The sequence below is a fragment of the Ischnura elegans genome, chromosome 10 (genome assembly GCF_921293095.1).
Source record: "Ischnura elegans chromosome 10, ioIscEleg1.1, whole genome shotgun sequence".
Classification (NCBI taxonomy): Eukaryota; Metazoa; Arthropoda; class Insecta; order Odonata; family Coenagrionidae; genus Ischnura; species Ischnura elegans.
Window position 1 is genome coordinate 107,110,370 of NC_060255.1, and position 15,020 is coordinate 107,125,389.

At 42.9% G+C, this 15,020-nt stretch overlaps 1 protein-coding gene across 10 annotated transcripts in view; it reads right to left on the reverse strand.

Annotated features, from left to right (window-relative positions):
• The window catches only part of LOC124167378 (rho guanine nucleotide exchange factor 11), a 558,219-nt gene that overhangs the window by 207,781 nt on the left and 335,418 nt on the right, over positions 1-15,020 (reverse strand). The gene's annotated exons all lie outside the window — the stretch shown is intronic.

Below are 15,020 nucleotides of genomic sequence, written 5' to 3' on the forward strand. Positions count from 1 at the left end.
CTTAAAAATGATGAATGCGCCTATCAGTGTGTCTAAAATACTAATGTGTAGAACAATATGCATTGATCGTGTTAGGTAATAATGTGTTAAAGGTGTAATCTAGAATGTTATTTTTGAGGCAACTTTTAAAATACTCTTTCAGACGTAAATTCCGATTTTCGTTTCTTCCTTATATGCACGTTGCGACGCAGATACGTATCGGTATTTTTTAATACAAGCCAGACTACAGACCATCTGTCTCAGAATACTGTCACGGTGAGAATCGCGTGACTGAGAACTTATGCTTCGCCAGTGTTCTGGCACCGGGAGTTGGGGAGGTCGGATAGGTAGAATCTAGGAATAAAGAAGAATGCCTCGGTAAGATTCTGCGGATGGTGAGAGTAAGTCAAAGTGGCCCATTCAAGGCACTAAAGGCATTTAAGCAATACCCGAAGTTCGAGCGCGGCGGAGAACGTAGTTGCTCGCGCTGGCCGTGGGGACCGACTTTTGAAAGTGATTGTACAACTAATACCGAAGTTTGTGGGGGTATGGTATACCCACTAGGATAAACGGTAGGTGCGAGATTAATAAATTGCGGAATTTTAAGATAAATGGTTCAAAATGGTGAGTTTTACGGCTTTCTGAGGGATATTTTATTAATCCTTACACTATTCTTTTAGTAATATCAATCCAATTAAGTAAAATGGATTAAACTTAAAAATTTCTCTGAGTTCTGGGGGGGGGGTTATCCCCCCAAACCCCCTCTCGCTGCGCCACTGGCCCGCGCCACGTATATTCTGTATTTTCTCCAAGATGTATAGTTTTCGCGTCGTCATTTACGATTTTTCCCACTACTAAGGATGCATTGTGTGTAGCAATCAGACACTACCAGCAATATCTAGAGAAAATTATTGATTAATACGATCGAACGCGGAAAAATTGAAGGCGAGAGAAATGTGTTTTTTTATTCGAGGGAGAGGAACTCACTTCCGGGAGGCGTCAGGGACTTCCGGTGGCACTGCAGACGGCCCTGTGACACTCTTCTTTCGCTGAAACATCATCGGACAGCCATCGCCAGTCGCAGGGGCGGCTGATGCAGAGGAGACGCGAAGAGAAGTTGGGGTTTCGCAAAAGAGGGAGAGAGGAAGGTCGTTGACCTCGCAAAATATAGACGAACGCTCTCTCCGGGGAATTCACACAAAAAGGGACGGCAAGGAAAACACCCCTCACGCAGCAACACACTGTGTGCGCATATTCGGCTGCGAACTTTTCCCGATTCAATTTTCAGAAACCTCACTGCACTTCACGAGCACTATTTATCTCTTCACTCGAGGCGAGATTATTCCCAGATGAACCCGAACACAGCGGTGGAGGAGAGAAAAAAACAAATGAGAGAAGAAGAAGGCTTCCTCTCTCACTCACAGCTCAGCAGCAAAACCACACACACACACACAAGAGAAGGCAACACAAACAAGCCGAAGGAGACACGAGCAAACACGTGGTGCGAGCTTCAACTTTTTTTTCATTTAGAAAACACGACAATCGTCCATATGTGCGTACGACTGGCACTTTCTCAGGGGACAAATGAAATATTATGTCCGCAGATAAAAAAAGAGCACAAGGGTGTGGAATTAGCGTGGGGGTTCACGGCGTATACAGTGTGACACCGCCACGTTCGTAAGCATGTATGTACTTTCTCTCTTCAGTCACGAAGGATTATTAAAGGGGCGCTGGGAGAAAGAACGCGCACAGCGCCTCTAGCGGGGGAATCCCTAACGCGCGAAATCCTAGGGAAGGGGGTTGGACAGTTTCCCGGTCGGTCACCAACTCACTAGGGGAAGAAGAATTGCACAATTCACTTTAGACCAAGGGAACGGCGGTGTTCCTTGGACGAGCGTCACAAGCACGGCGACGAATCGAAAGAAAAGGCTTCGAGAAGGCACTTACTGAAATCAGTGGAGTCGCCCTGATTCGACCGCTGGCGAGGGACCACGCCTACCCGAACAACGCGAGCTTTAAAAACCGCACAGACTCATAAACGGCTTTTGGTATATTCGGTGAATCCACAATGACTTCGTAGAAAAGGCAGCCTCATTCCAACCCGCTAAAGCTTCAAACTTGCTGACACGCAAGGCGAATTTTAACGGGTTTTCAAGTGTGGCGATGAGTGATCCAATTGTTCTCTATATTTGCAATAGAATATTTGCACACGCGAAATAACAGCGTCGGATATTTATGAATTGACAGGTTTTTATCGCCACCGATAAAAAAAACCTTAGTTAACAGCACAAATTATACATTAATTACTCGTAAAAGGTCTGTTGGCTCTGTCGTCAGCGACGTTGAGTACCGACTTCGACAGATCCATTTAAATGCGCGGTGGGTGACATCAGAGCTATTAGCCGACGAGAGGATCCTGAACTGTAATGCGCGTGGGAGAATCTTAAAGCCTTGGAAACGTATGCAAGCTGTCTGGCCCAGTCGTATGGATTGCAATCCAAAAGAGATGCGAATTAAACGCACACAAAAGCGATAGGAGTTAATTGTGCCATAATTAAGCTGTTTAAGAAAAAGAACGATTGAATCCTGTATGAAGGACCTCACCCGGTTGAGTGCCCGAGAAATATTTACCTCAGCATGCAAAACCTTGCGAAAATGGCAAGCTGGACGTAACGTCAGCCCCAATCATGCAATTATTCCGAAAATCCACGCACACGTCATCTTATGTGCAAAAGAAACCCTTCACATATCCCTATCCAAGCCACCGCATAGATAAATGAAACGATGAACTAACAAGCGTCGAGCATGAATGCTACAAAATATGCAAAATTTTCACCTTGTCTCCATTTACAACACGCACTTCAGTTCGAATTAAATCGCAACCCTTTCCTCTCTCTATATTTGTCGCTAGCTCAATCAGGAGGAAACCAAACACACGTACTGATTTCCAACTGGACAAACGATCAGGCCAACAGTTCACAAGAAAAGTGTGACCAAGGAAGCATTGAGAAGGAGGTCGAGGGGACACTGAAATCCATGTCCTCTTTCCTTTAACACATGTATATCGCAATCGCTCAATTTATAGTCGCACACGCTAGGCTAAACACATCCAATTTGGTTGCGAACTTTCTGCGTGCAAACAAAGTGTGACCGAGAGAAAATTTCGTGAGAATCGCGAAAAAATTAAGAACTTAAACACTTTGATTTTAATTAACACTCGCAATCATTCTCTCCCTCACATCGCTCGACATTTGAAAAGCGTGATTCGAGGTCTACCGCAAATCTATTCAATCAAATCTTTCTTCGTAGTTCAACTTCGAAGCACAGACAGCATCCAACTCTCCCAACAACAACTCCCTGGTTAATATCTCCTGTTGGCGGTCCCTCACTAGTACTGTGGCACTGTAGTTGGGCAATGGATCGACCACGCAGGCACACACAAACGCGCATAAAATGAAGCACACGCAGGCACGAACACGGGGGAATAGATTTTTAAAAAACAAATGAAGGGGGATGGAGGAAATATTTATACTCGTGGGGGGGATGGAGGGGGCGCCAGGGTGCGGGCAAAGAAACTAAAAGGGGCGACCTGGGACCGGTGTCTCCTCCCTGCGTCCGGAGGACGAACTAAAACTGACGGAGAGGAGCCCTGTCTGCTGCTGCTGCATGGAGGGGAGGGATTGGAGGGGAGGGAGGGAGAGATAGAGAAAGAGAGACCGACTTTTTGCAATTCGAGGGGTGGGGGAGAGGGGACGGATTCAGCGACTTAACTCCCCTCCTGCGGCGAAACTCGAAATTGCCCCAAAGACTATCAACATCCACTACGAAACAAAAAAGGAAAGATAATGGCAGGTTCCACAATATAATCCACACATTCCTTTTTTGTTTCATCATGAAGGAGTTCCATCATGTTTCGCCAAACACGATTGAACATCCACTACAATGAATTGGTTTATCACATGAGACTATATTTTTTATATTTTACCGAAACAAATTCCAATTTTTTAGTAATATTCTCACGTAATTACCTGTATCAAGAACACATCCTCATACTACCCCTTATTAAAAACAAATCCGAGAGAATAGCAGCAAATTCATTCCACATATATACAGAATGTTAGCGATAGATAGCTTCATAAATGTAGTCGCATTCAGCCCTCAAATATTACATATTTTCCAGCAGATGTAATGACTTCATCTACATAGTAACTGCAAGCAGCCTAAATAGGCTGTTATCAATTTTGTTTTCTGTACGGTGAGGGTATTAGGACTCCAGTCTTTAACATAAAAAATACTCTAAAGAAGTTCCGCCTAGCATTCATTAAAGTCCATTATTGTTCTCGGGGAAAACGAATTCCAATTCCTATCCGTTCAGCAATATCTCGCAATTTATAGTTTCTCTAGGTTTCTATAGGGAGGTTCTTAGATGCTGTCCAGCCACTCTGAAAGATATCTATTCTCACTGCTGAAACAATCTAAGCCTAGCACGTAATACCTTGCCTACAGAATTCAATTCAAAAGTTTTTTTCTAAAATTGAGTTCGAGACCAACAGTGCTCGCAATAAAGGACACCTTAAATCCTCAATTAACAATTTTATGATTTAATGCAAAAAATATGCTAACGTCTGATACAAAAGTTAATAATAATAACACATCCCTTGCTGGACGCTAACACCACCTCCATGAACATGTACCTATTTTTTGATTATTGTAATTTTTTTAAGACCATGTAGTGTAAAGGTGTAGGGAAACCTAATCCATACTGCACGAGGATGATTGAAAACTGCTAAGTACCCTTGTGGTGGTTCGCGGGGTATTCTGTTAATTCCTCACCAGGTCCGACAGAAGCGATAAATTAAGAGAGATGTTTTGCCGAACGGACAGATTTGCGAATTCGTTTTTCCCCCAAACCATAAAGGATTTCAATTAATGCTAGTCGTAATTTCCTTAGAGCACTTCCTTTCTATTTGTAAACGGCTGGTGTCCTAACACCACACGCCTTTTAGGCGGCTCGCGGGGTATTATGTAGATGTAGATTTAAATTTAGACTCCCATTTTCCGTCAACATAAACTTGAGTCGAGGACTTGGGCGTCATCGCACAATTTGGACGAGGACAGAGGGAGCGAAGAGTCCCACCACGAATATTAGATACAGCACAAAGTCCTCCAGCATGTCTTTGTATGCTGTCACCCACCATGCTCATGAATCGGATTATTCAAGTAGCCACTCCCGTAGCTGACGTAAAGAACTATCCAAATCACAAGAAAAAGAAGCTAAAATTAAAGACTTTCAATTTATTTATCCTAATACCACCGAAAACAGCTCGTTTTGGCCTATTGCATCGGAGTACTCAACAAGATAACAGTTATACGTGCACGAACAATCATGCCCTGGATAGAAAAAAACCTACCCAGGCGGGACTCGAACACGCGACCACTTGTGCAGCAACCGAGGGCTGCACACCGCCGCCACGGAGGCCGGCAAAACCTAAATCTACATTCGTGATGACGAGATTGTCAAATTCACACATTTTCGATGCCGTTCCTCACAAATTTAAACGATATGACACAGCGAATACTTTGCATAAATGGATCGCTCTCATCTCATCAACCGCGCCGCGGAACAACGATCAAAATGCGGCCGAAAGCGTCAGCCGAACGAGATTTAATTGGACGGGGTGGTACTTCCTCTTGCAAGGGAGTCAGGGGTACCAACTATCCCATAACAAACAGGAGAGAAACATAGGTTGCGAGCTGGATGCGTATCATTAGCGTTCGTTGGTGGCCTGGGGCAGGAACTGCCGCCTTCCTTCCTTGCTGCACCGCATTCAGTTCACCGGAAAGAGGATGTGTGGTCACATGTTCTGCCGATAAGAGTGCGCGCTGACGTTTGTATCAGACGGGATTTGAAATCCCCTTCTTCCAGTAAGCAAACAATAGCAGTCCCACTAGATATATCAGAGTCATGTGCACTTGAAACACGGTCAGCCGGACAGTCGGCGAAATATCACTGAGAGTAAATGAGCCAGCGAAATGGAGCCAATGGAGCCATCAGCGAAATTCCAGGCTGATCAGTCGGAAGATACCTTTCAATATTGAGGTTATCATATACTAAAGATAACTTTGAAGTCGCAATTCGATCTGGGAATACAAATCAAATCAAAATAAGGCATTTTGAAGCAATGGTCAACACTTTGAATAAAAGATACAGTGTCCGGCGTGATACAGTGAAAATCTTTGATATTCAGCTTATTAAAACAACTTGTCTGTTTCCAGTAAGTAAACCTTAAATAAAAGTGTGTGGAAACAGACAAGTGGTTTTACTAAGCTTAAAAGGTACACATTGAACAAGCAATGTAAGATTAAATTATAATAGCTATGACAGGGCTATGAAGCAGCTAGGATAGGTCAATCATTTAGTGGGAAGATTTTCGTACGAATGAGTGAAAAAGAGGAGCTATTTCGCATTCGTCCGGAAACACCGCAGCGAGCAGAGCGAGGTCAGGCGCAGATATACTTAATCCGTGAACTTAATTAAATACAAAGAAAATCAGCGCGATTCGCCAAAAACTGCTACGGGCGTACAGAAAACGTTACACTGATGTTTAAAGAATTAGGCTGGTAGCCGCTAGAGATTGGAAGGAAGCGCGCTGGACTTACATAGGTTGAGCATTGAGAAATGATCTATTTAAGAGCGACACGGATAACACCACATCAGAAACCCACTACATTTCCAGATCAGACAGAAACGATAAAGAAAGAGAGTTGGTTTGTCGAACTGAAAGGTATGGGAATTCGTTTTCTCTCGAATAATAAAGAACTTTAATAAATGCTAGGCGGCGTTTCGTAAGAGCGTCTCCCTTGCATTAAACGACTGGTGTCGTAACACCCTCTGCCACACACCTGTTAAAGCGGCTTACATTGGGGTGGTACGTAGATGTAGATTTTCCAGCGATATAGCAGCCATACCAGCAACTGAGGGGTTGAAGAAGAATCGGGCAAGTAAGAGTATGATAATGGGTAGATATCAGCTGAAAATTAGCAAAAGGGGGGGGGGGGATCGGTGGCTAGAGTGTTGGCTTCCCACCACCTAGGCTCGGGTTCAAATCCCGGCAATAGCAGAGAATTTTCAGAGACTGCCTCTTCCCAGCTTGAATTAAGTGTGGAGGACATATTAAGTGCAAAACTCCGTCCGTCGGATGGGACGTTAAATCATGGTCCCCTTGGCACCTTTCGTTAAGAGCAGGCTAATCCGACCCCAGGTTTCTCTCCACCCTTCCTTATTTACCCTTCCCTCAAGGGGCAAATGACCTATACTGTTGGTCACATCCTCCAAATACCATACCATACCATTAAGCAAAAAGAAACCAAAGATATCCGTATGCTGCAGAAGAAAAAGTCAAGACTAACATTGTACAAAGGAAACATAAACTGGAAGCGGTGAATGAATCCTGTTATTTGGGAAGAAGAATTACCAGCGGTGAGAGTAGTAAGAAAGAAATTAATCATTATATCCCCCGGACAGCCCAGGCGAACGCAGATTTACCAAGAGGAAGAGCAATTTACAGCGGAAAATTTAATCACTGAAGTACGGAAACAATTCATCAGAACTGAAATTAGGAGTATGCTCCTCTTCGGAAGTGAGGCATGGACAAAGACAGCAGCGGATAAATTAGGGGAGGAAACATTCGAAATGTGGTTCTACAGGAAAGTAATGGAGACAAAATGGGTCTATTTGAATAATGCAAACACGTCGAAGAAGAATATCATACGTGCCATATACTGGATTGACCATGTGAACAAAGAGGATATACTAAGACGTTAAGGAGAGAATAGGACCCTCATATAAACCTTAATTAGAAGGCGAAACACCTCAATCGGCCACATCTTGACGCATGACGGCCTGATGAAGATATTTGTTGAGGGAAAGGTAGGATGGGAGAATGGAAAAGAAAGACCTCGAATGAAATTTATGGAACAGATAATGAAGAATAAGGAAGAGAAGAAATTAGTAAATGTGAAAGGATTATCTAACAGGAGAATTTAGCGGAGAGCTCCGTCAAAACAACCTTAGGAATGTTGACTAGTGATGATTAGGGGTATAAAAGGAGAGTTGTACTTCAAGTTGTTTTTATTGTTAAGCGTAAGAAAAATTCACCCACTAACTGTCTAACTCACTCGAAGGTTGGTTTGGATTGGTGAGAATAGAGCTCACCTCGAAATAAGTCTTAGGACTTTGAATTTCACATAGGTATTCGCGGTAGTGGAGTCAGTTCCTTTCTCTAGGCCACTTAGCACTTCGGGAATTCTTATTAGGGAGTGTCCTTTTGCATCTCCCGAGATCTGAACCCGGGACCCCCCCTCCTTATCTTCTGCATTCTGAAAATTGTTGATTTTTACATATTTTTACATTTTCCTCTCAAGAATTTGTTTCCTTTTCCCAGAGTTTGTCGACCTTTTTCTAATGTCCGTATGGTCTTGGACAGACTTGTGCTCGCCGAGGCACACCAAAAGAGCGGAAAAGCACGCGAAGTAATACATGTCACGTTCAGAGCAACATTATTTTCTTCTTTTTAGTCAATGAGGCAAATGTTGTTTCAGGAAAGTTTTTTTTAATGTAGTAATATAGCTCTATTTGTCAGTTGACACTTATAATGGAAAAAGCATTTAAAATAGCATTTGGGGAGAGACGAAGAGTCCATCGCAGAGTGAAGAGAGAGTCGCTCAAGGACGGAAAGGGGGCGATCGCAGCGCCCAAGTAGCGTAAAGTGGAACATTGGGGAGTGAACGTTGGAGAGTTAACGGAACGTAGAGGGAACGTTGGGCGAATTCTATGTGGGAAGACAAGTAATTCCAAGGAGAAAAATAATATTTCACGTGCATATCATAAAAAGAATGGTACAATAACGCAGGCTTCCGTTGAAGATACAAAAAAATGAAACGCAATGGAAAAACTGCCACGCGAGAGCCTCGATTCCGGCCTCTTCGCTAAGGAGTCCGGGATCCCGCCTGCCCAAGCAGGGCCGGATTTACCGTTAGTCAAAATAGGCACGTGCCCAGGGGCGTCGCAATCCAAGGGGCGCCTTCTGTTAGGCAACCGGCAATGATCTGTACTGGAGGCGCGCTTCTGGTGGGGGGGGGGGGGGTCAGCTGCCACCCCCCCTAGGAGCAAAAATCGCAAAAGTCATTAAGAAAAATCAGTACTGAATTGAAACGAAAAGTATTCAACAAATTTTCTTTAAACCCATGAAAAATAATGTGTATTAGTATAAGATATGTAACTAAAATAAAACTATTTTTTCAAGGAAATAATCTCATAAGCTAATGTGACAGCTTGGCTTTCACCCTTCCCCTAGACCATGGCTTGCCCCCACCCCCTTGTTATGGTCCGCCCTTGTGTGGGTTCCGTCTGCCTGCTGGTGATCTCTTTGCCTCTATCAAAATATTGCTTAAATTAAGCGTTTTAGTTGCATATAAGTTAAACTGTTTCATGTTGTTTTACTCCAAGCTTTTTTTTAAATTGAATTTTCTGTGTTTTCTCAGCGTAAAAATTCAAGCCTAAACTTATGCTGTCAGCCATATATCTGTTTATTCCTTTTTTTCCGAACCTTACCTCAAGCGAGTGGCTATGCCTCATCATAAAAATCGGGGAGGGGGGGGGGGCTCAAGTGATGAGGGGCGCTCAACGGAGAAATGCCTATAGAGTAACTTTGGGTAAATCCGGCGCTGTGCCCAAGCGAATTAACAACTGACCTGCGGCGGACTTTTTTTTAGGGCTCTGAAGAGAATTCATTTTACTTCCAATGATTACAGCGCCTCCACTGGATTTCGGAGGCCATATTTGGAACTAATCTCCATATCAATTTTTATTGAATTGAATTGAATTTTTTTTATTTTTTTATACTTCCGATATTTGATATTTTTTTCCGAATATAAATCGAGATAATGTTCCGATCATGGTAGAGTGGTAAGAATATTGCATTTTCATCCAGTTCTGAGCGTTTCGGAAAATATTTGAGCTAAGATAATTGGAAATAGGAATAAATAGCAAAATTTTGATCTGACAGATTGAACAACCCCAGTACAGTTTAGTTAGGAAAAACGTTGTAACAATCCATGGAATTATGAGTATCACAAGGCGAAGACGAAGGGAAATTCATTCCGATTCCAACCGAGTCCTTACACCGCTCCGATCGCTTATTCCGCGAGGCCAGGCCAATCTTCACAGGCGATGAGATGGAGAGACGCCAACCAATCTTCACGGTCAGTCAATCCTCTCAGAACGATAACACCTCCGAGGAGGGATGGGTGGGAGCTATTTTGGGAGTTGATGAAACAGTTTAGCACATAAAAGACTGCAAAGGGAATGCAGCGCGAGAAGAATGAAGTCGGCCATATTGGGGGAACGAATCACGTCACCAGGCAACGATCAACGATCCTTACGCGGATTTCATAAATAAAGGCGCCATATTCATCAGCAGCGATCGAGCCGATGATTGGTTTGATGCAATTCCATCCAATTGCTCCTATATCGCCTAGTTTTTCAAAACTTTCATCACCGGGAATGTATTTATAAGAGGCCCCTCGATGTTTGCACGCCAATATAACCCGTTTTCAAGAACGTTCGCAGTGCGGCGCTGCGTACAGAGCGATCCATTTACTCAAAATATTTACTATTAAATGCTTGGCACTCGCAAGGAATAACATAGTAAGTAATGAATTTGAAATATCAGTTAATCACGAATTTAAATTTCTGTTAAATGTCCTAAATATATATTATTTTTCCCGCGGCTTAAATTAAGTACGCCCTAATGTGATATTCTTATCGTCAAGGAGCGAGTCGCTCCGAACGGTTTAATAAGCCAATACTCCAATGAGGTCACAGCTCGTGTAAAGTGGGCGGCAACTTTAGCACCCTCTCATTTTAGAGCTGTGATGGATGAAAGAGGGAGACTTCGCTGCTCCCTCCCCACTGTACGTATATCTTCAATGAGTTCTGAGACTTCATCCGCAATCCATGGATTTTTCTCGACAACTTTTCTACCACTAATAATTTCTTCAGCTGCATCCTGTACACTTTTTTTTCCGCCTTTCTTCAGCATATTTCTCGAAGAGATCTTCCTTCCTTTTATTCACGATTGCTTCTTGAAATGCAAGTTGATGTTGATGCAATCCTATTATAACCTGGATGTAAATATCACTGGTAACCGATCCAAAGATCAGTTCGACGCAGCTCTCCATTACGCTCTCCTAACTTCATTTTTTCAAATTTACCAATTGCGTTTCTCTGTCACATCCTTTATAACCCTTTGCATTATGTAACTCATTCGGGGCCGTCCCTTGCCCTTTTTCCCTTCCACTTGTCATCCTACATTTGCCTTCATATAGGCATCATGCCTCAAGAAGTGGCCGATAATGAGTTTCCCCGTCTTGATATCACGGTTTTTAGAAGACTTATATTTTCTCTCACTTTACTTAGGTTTTCCTTGTTACTTTCATCGATACATTTTGTGTTTATAATTCTTCGGTAGCAAATATACGTCGAGTGATTCCACTCTTGACTTTGACGCTGCCATCAACACCCTTATCTCGCTCCAAAAACGAAGTATACTCCGCATGGAGCATCTGATAAATTGTTTCGTTTTATTTCTAAGCTTGTCTTCTCAGCTGCACGTAGATCTTTCTTTTAAGGTAGAATGAATGCCCATTTGGTCGGTAATACTCTGCTGACAATTTCGTGCTGTCTTTTTGTCAGTGGTTTCATCCATCGCTGGTTATTCGACTTCCTAGGTCGCAAACCTCTTTCACCTCTTCAACATTTTGTACACCTATTTGTCCTAGCCTCCTCTCTCTCTCATTGCAAACTAATACCACTGTCGTTTAAGTTGTTTGTTCTGGTTTCCCACCGGATGAGGTTCTCCATCTCTGCCGACGTTTCGATGGTCATGTCGTCCATCTTCACAGCCCTGATGACGATGGACGACACGACCATCGAAACGTCGGCAGAGATGGAGAACCTCATCCGGTGGGAAACCCGAAACAACTTCAACATCATAATACGCCGGGAAAACCTCAGATCTTTCTTCTAATACCTACCTCAATCTTCTTTTTGTTGATTTTCTGCTGATATCTGGCCATTTTCCTCTCCATATTTGTCAAAGTCTTCTTCGAAATCACTAACAGTCTCGGATATGACGGCTATGTCGTCAGCAAATCGCAACATACAAATTCTTTCTCCGTGGACACTGGCACCAAAAGCTTCCTCTTTGATTTCATTGACGGCTTTCTCGATCCAAACATAAAAAACTAAAGAGAACAGAGCACACCCTTGTCTCACCCCTTTCCTTATTTTCGCTTCTTCACCGTTCGGACTAGATTTCACTGAGATTGACGCATTTAAGGCATGAAACAGGTTTAAGTCAGAGCGCCACTTTGCAGTTATCTTCACTCTCATAATAACCCAACATTCCATTAGATGAACCACGGTCAGTCATAACCTTCACGAAAAGGAATAATCTCACGGCATGAGCGAGAGAAGGAAGGTCCCTTGCAAGTCTCCTTCTGCCGATGAGAGAACAAAGCTGACTGGCTCTTGGCCGAGTGTCAGCAGAAGGAGACTGTATAGTTATGGGGGTCGGAGGAGGGGTTTGTTTGCCACGAGAGACAGAACGGAGCGAAAAACAAAAGACGGTGCCAACTCTTAAGGGAAAGACATCGATGCGGATAACAAACAGCTCGACTCAATTTCCATACCTTGTGTGTGGCAGTTGAATGATATAGTTCTGCAGAAGAGTGATAGATGGGGTCGAATGCGCGTTATTTTTTATGCGAACACCCCAACGCCATGGATTTAATTCCTCGCTTTGAGCTTCATTTGAGAGTAATGCTAATTCTTTTCATAAAGCGGCCGGTCCGAGAGGCAGAGGCATCTGTGCTGCTGAATACGCACGCACGCACACACCACAGGGAATCCAGCCGATGGATGGCACACCACGGCAACGGCATTGATTTTCACGCCCCCTCCCCCACGGGGAATGCTAGTTCGTGGTCTGGCACCGAGAGGGAGGGGCGCTCGCCGATGCTCTTCTGTCTTTCTCCTCCGGACAGGACGAGAACACATCGCAGCATTGACAACGATCCAACTGATAACTAGCTCCATTATGACGTCATATGGCACAACCACTCCTTGACTCTAGGATTAAGTCTTTTCTAAGCGAACGAATGAGTATAAAATGTTCACGGGTTTCCCACCATGTCAGGTCATCTAACGCAATGCGAAGTCAAAAAGGGATGAAACAGACAGAGGTCGTAATCATCCTTCGCTTATTTTACGGTTCATTTTCTGGCAATTTCAAGATGATAGATCGGTTTGAAATTTAGAAGAAAATAATAAGACAGGCTAGTGGAAGGACAATGGACAGTTGTGATCCGAAAATCACTACGAAGTAAGAGTAAAGGGCAGAGACGAAAATATAAAATAATTATAATTTAAGACACGGTCTCCGGCGTTACTTTGTGGAACTGCTTCATCAAAAAATAAAATTACTTTGTTCTATTCCAAACTTTATTTTAAATAGTACGACCCGGGTTTCTGCATATCATGCTATCATCAGGTTGATAGCATGATAACCTGATGATAGTATGAGATGCAGAAACCCGCGTCGTACCATTTAAAAATAAAGTGTGGAATAGAACAAAGTATTTATATTTTATGATAAAATAACTAAATAACTCACTGCGTGGTAATTGAAATGTTAACATTCAAATCTTCTCCTCATAGATAGACCACTAAGTCAACTGAGAAATCGAGATTTAGGACTTCAAATCTAGTGGGCATTCGGAAGCTTCAAACTTAACAAATATTCATTTAAATCGAATTAAACATTCAATTGATTACTATAATATTATAAATGCGATTGTGGGTGGCGTAACATGGTGGAACTCCTTCATGATGCACAAAGGGTAAGAAAAAAGACTTTGCTGATCCACAAAATAAAATATACATCGATGGCTAAGTTCTAACAACACGTATCTCAAATTCGGCCGGTTTGAGACACGTATCTTAAACAAAGCGTAATAACATTTTAAAAAATAAAATACAAGCAAAGAACAACTCTTTATTTGCAAATGAATACCTCTTTTTCAGTTTTATGAACTTTTGGTTTTTAATTTCAGTGTGCAAGTAAAAGAAATAAATTGTTTTTTTGCTCTCCTGAAAAGGTGCTATTTTTGAGATACGTGTTGTTAGACCTTACCCATCGATATTTTCGACCGGTTTCGATACGGTGATGATACTTTATATTTTATTTCGTGGAACAGCACAGTCTTTTTTCTTGCCCTTTGTGCATCACGATAATATAATTTGCTTATTCCTATTTTGGGTAGTTGAGGCTACGAGTCATCATTATTTTCCGTTAAATTATCCCAACAATACAAATCAACGGCTGAATGAGAGCGTCGACCAAGTGCAGAAATAGAATATGGAGTAGCGCATGGGTATGAGAATGCAGCAAGCCGAATAAAATGAAAAGAGAGAAAAAAGAAGAAATTTCTCGGATTCATGTCCTCTCCCCCCCACCACCCGCTTGACAAAAGAGAGATCCATCCAAGGCAGACAATTCGATCCGTACGGAAAGCAATACATTACGTTCGCACATTCATTCATACAGCCCCAACACACAAAAGAGGTCCCCCTTCCATTGACATAAGCGTTATGTCCGCGCGGCGGCGAACTCCAAAAGGCGGAAAGATATATATCCAATCAAAAATTTCAAATTGGGAGGCCACGCATGGGAGGCGGACGAAAAACTCTCCCGAATCGAGAACATACGCATGCGCGCAAAGGGGACGAGGGTAACCATGGAGAGTAAATAGAAACTTGCGCTTGACGACGAGAAAGAGGGAGAAAGCAGAGGTGTAGGAGAGGACTCTCACTCGATGTCTCTTTATTTCACTCACGCATCCAGACACGCTTTCTTTTCCACGAGGCGGAATCCATGGACCAGACGAGCAGAGGCGAATTTTCCGAAATTCCAGGCCAA